This window comes from Olea europaea, unplaced genomic scaffold, assembly GCF_002742605.1.
Source record: "Olea europaea var. sylvestris unplaced genomic scaffold, O_europaea_v1 scaffold3563, whole genome shotgun sequence".
NCBI classification, from domain to species: Eukaryota; Viridiplantae; Streptophyta; class Magnoliopsida; order Lamiales; family Oleaceae; genus Olea; species Olea europaea.
In genome coordinates, this window is record NW_019254805.1 from 9,389 (window position 1) to 14,144 (window position 4,756).

A 4,756-nucleotide genomic window follows, 5' to 3' on the forward strand; every position below is an offset into this window, starting at 1 on the left:
GGTGTAGGAATGGGTTGAAATTTGACGGGTTGATTGGAAAAGAAACCGCGCCACGGGAAATTTTGTCGGAATGGGCTAAAATTTGGCAGGTTGATTGGAAACAAAAATCCTGCCAGGGGCATATTCGTCATTTGTGGCGACGGTGTCAGAATGGGCTGAAATTTGGTAGGTTGATTGGAAACAAAAATCGCACCATGGACAATTTCGTCATTTGTCGCGGCGGTGTCGAAATGGGCTGAAATTTGCAGGTTGTTTGGAAACAAAAACCGCGCTAGGGGTAATTTCGTCACTTGTCGCGACGGTGTCAGTATGGGCTGAAATTCGTAATGTTGATTGGAAACAAAAATCGCACCAGGGGCAAATTCATCATTTCTTGCAACGATGTCTGAATAGGCAGAAATTTGGCAGGTTTATTGGAAACAAAAATCACATCGGGGGCAATTTCGTCATTTGTCGTGGCGGTGTCGGAATGGGCTGAAATTTGGCAGATTGATAGGAAACAAAAATCGCGCCAAGGCTAATTTGGTAATTTGTTGCGACGGTGTCGAAATGGACTGAAATTCGACCATTTGATTGGAGACAATAATCGCGCTGGGGGCCATTTAATCGTTTGTCACGACGGTGTCTGAATGGGCTGAAATTTGGTAGGTTGATTGGAAACAAAAATCGTGCCAGGGGCAATTTCGTCATTTGTCGCTGCGGTGTCGGAATGGGCTGAAATCTGGCGGGTTGATTTGAAACAAAAATCGTGCCACTAGCGATTTCGTCATTTGTCACGACGTGTCAGAATGGGCTTAAATTTTGCAGGTTGATTGGAAACAAAAACCGTGCTAGGGGCATATTCGTCATTTGTGGCGACGGTGTCGGAATGGGCTGAAATTTGGCAGGTTGATTGGAAACAAAAACCGCGTCATGGGTAATTTTGTCATTTGTGGCGTCAGTGTCGAAATGGAGTAAAATTTGGCGGGTTGATTGGAAACAAAAACTGCGCCTAGGGCAATTTTGTCATTTGTCGCGACGGTGTCCGAATGGGCTGAAATTTGGTAGGTTATTGGAAACAAAATCCGCGCTAGGGGTAATTTCATCATTTATCGCGACGGTGTTGGAATGGGTTGAAATTTAGCCGGTTGATTGGAAACAAAAATCGCACTAGGGGCAAATTCGTCATTTTTTGCGACGGTGTCAGAATGGGCTAAAATTTGGCAGGTTGATTGGAAACTAAAATCGCGCCAGGGGCATATTCGTCATTTGTGGCGACGATGTCGGAATGGGCTGAAATTTGGTAGGTTGATTGGAAACAAAAACCGCGCCATGGATAATTTCGTCACTTGTCGCGGCGGTGTCGGAATGGGCTGAAATTTGGCAGGTTGTTTGGAAACAAAAATCGCGCTTGGGACAATTTCGTCACTTGTCGCGATGATTTCGGAATGGGTTGAAATTGGTAATGTTGATTGGAAACAAAAATCGCACCAGGGGCAAATTCATCATTTCTTGCAACGGTGTCTGAATGGGCAGAAATTTGGCAGGTTTATTGGAAACAAAAATTGCATCGGGGGCAATTTCGTCATTTGTCGCTGCGGTGTCGGAATGGGCTGAAATCTGGCGGGTCGATTTGAAACAAAAATCGTGCCACTAGCGATTTCGTCATTTGTCACGACGGTGTCAGAATGGGCTTAAATTTTGCAGGTTGATTGGAAACAAAAATCGTGCTAGGGGCATATTCGTCATTTGTGGCGACGGTGTCGGAATGGGCTGAAATTTGGCAGGTTGATTGGAAACAAAAACCGCGTCATGGGCAATTTTGTCATTTGTGGCGTCAGTGTCGAAATGGACTAAAATTTGGCGGGTTGATTGGAAACAAAAACTGCGCCAGGGGCAATTTCGTCATTTGTCGCGACGGTGTCGGAATGGGCTGAAATTTGGCAGGTTATTGGAAACAAAAACCGCGCTAGGGGTAATTTCATCATTTATCGCGACGGTGTTGGAATGGGCTGAGATTTAGCCGGTTGATTGGAAACAAAAATCGCACTAGGGGCAAATTCGTCATTTTTTGTGACGGTGTCGGAATGGGCCAAAATTTGGCCGATTCATTGGAAAGAAAAATCGTGCCAAGGGCAATTTTGTCATTTGTCGCGACGGTGTCGGAATGGGCAGAAATTTGGCAGGTTGATTGGAAACAAAAATCGCGCCTGGGACAATTTCGTCATTTGTCGCGACGGTGTCGGAATGGGCCAAAATTTGGCCGATTCATTGGAAAGAAAAATCGTGCCAAGGGCAATTTTGTCATTTGTCGCGACGGTGTCGGAATGGGCCAAAATTTGGCCGATTCATTGGAAAGAAAAATCGTGCCAAGGGCAATTTTGTCATTTGTCGCGACGGTGTCGGAATGGGCTGAAATTTGGTAGGTTGATTGGAAACAAAAACCGCGCCATGGATAATTTCGTCACTTGTCGTGGCGGTGTCGAAATGGGCTGAAATTTGGCAGGTTGTTTGGAAACAAAAATCGCGCTTGGGGCAATTTCGTCACTTGTCGCGATGATGTCGGAATGGGCTAAAATTTGTAATGTTGATTGGAAACAAAAATCGCACCAGGGGCAAATTCATCATTTCTTGCAACGGTGTCTGAATGGGCAGAAATTTGGCAGGTTTATTGGAAACAAAAATTGCATCGGGGACAATTTCGTCATTTGTCCCTGCGTTGTCGGAATGGGCTGAAATTTGACAGGTTGATTGGAAACAAATATCGTGCTAGCGGCAATTTTGTCATTTGTGGCTTCAGTGTCGAAATGGGCTAAAATTTGGCGGGCTGATTGGAAACAAAAACCGCGCCAGGGGCAATTTCGTCATTTGTCGCGACAGTGTCGGAATGGGCTGAAATTTGACAGGTTGATTGGAAACAAAAATCGCGCTACCGGTAATTTCATCATTTGTCACGACGGTGTTGGAATGGGCTGAAATTTAGCCGGTTGATTGGAAACAAAAATCGCACTAGGGGCAAATTCGACATTTGTTGCGATGGTGTCGGAATAGGCTAAAATTTGGCCGGTTTATTGGAAACAAAAATCGTGCCCGGGACAATTTTGTCGTTTGTTACGATGGTGTCGAAATGGTCTAAAATTTAGCCGGTTGATTGGAAACAAAAATCGGGCCAGGGGCAATTTTACCATTTGTCACGACGGTGTCGAAATGGGCGGAAGTTTAGCCGGTTGGTTGGAAACAAAAATCGCGCCAGGGGTAATTTTGTCATTTGTCACAACGGCGTCGAAATTGGCCGAAGTTCGATAGGTTGATTTGAAACAAAAATCACGCATGGGGTAATTTTATCATTTGTCGCAACGGTGTTGGAATGGTCTAAAATTTGACAGGTTGATTGGAAACAAAAATCGTGCTTGGGTCAATTTTCTCAATTGTCGCGATAATGTCATAATGCGCTGAAATTTGGCAGGTTGATTGGAACCTGAAACTGCACCAGGGGTAATTTCGTCATTTGTCGCGATGGTGTCAAAATGGGCTATAGTTTGGCATGTTGACTGGAAACAAAAATCGCCCTAGGGTCAATTTTGCCGTTTGTCACGACGGTGTTGAAATGGGATGAAATTTGGCTGATCGATTGGAAACAAAAATCGCGCCGGGCCAATTTCATCATTTGTCGCGACGATGTCGAAATGGCATGAAATTTGGCCGGCTGATTGGAAACAAAAATCCTGCCAAGTGCAATTTCGTCATTTGTCGCGGCAGTGTCGGAATGGGCAGAAATTTGGCGGGTTGATTGGAAACAAAAATCGTGCCAGGAGCAATTTCGTCATTTGTCACGACGGTGTCGGAATTGACTGAAATTTGGCGGGTTGATTGGAAACAAAAACCGCGCCACACGCAATTTTGTCATTTGTCGCGATGGTGTTGGAATGGGCTAAAATTTGACAGGTTGATTGGAAACAAAAATCGCGCCAGGGGCATATTCGTCATTTGTGGCGACGGTGTCGAAATGGGCTTAAATTTGGCAGGTTGATTGGAAACAAAAACTGCGCCAGGTGCAATTTCGTTATTTGTGGCGTCAGTGTCGGAATGGGCTGAAATTTGGCAGGTTGATTGGAAACAAAAACCACGCTAGGGGTAATTTCGTCATTTGTCATGACGGTGTTGGAATGGGCTGAAATTTGTAAGGTTGATTCGAAACAAAAATCACACTAGGGTCAAATTTGTCATTTGTCGCGATGGTGTCGGAATGGGCTTAAATTTGGCAGGTTTATTGGAAACAAAAACTACATCGGGGCAATTTCGTCATTTGTCGCGATGGTGTTGGAATGGGCTGAAATTTGGCAGGTTAATTGGAAATAAAAACCGCGCCAGAGCCAATTTCGTCATTTGTTGCAGCGGTGTCCGAATGGGCTGAATTTGGCCGGTTGATTGGAAACAAAAATCGCGCCAGGGGCAATTTTGTCATTTGTTGTGACATTGTCAGAATGAGCTGAAATTTGGCAGGTTGATTGGAAACAAAAATCACGCCAGGTGCAATTTTATCATTTGTCGCGATAGTGTCGGAATGCATTGAAATTTGGAAGGTTGATTGGAAACAAAAACCGCACCAGTGGCAATTTTACCATTTGTCGTAACGTTGTTGGAATGGGCTGAAATTTGGCAGGATGATTGGAAACGTCCTGAGAAATTGGACTCAGGGCACAGACCAGGGATCATGGGATTTTAGCCAAATTCCTTTGTTTAGGCCTCCGAATAATTAATTTCCTTATTAATTATG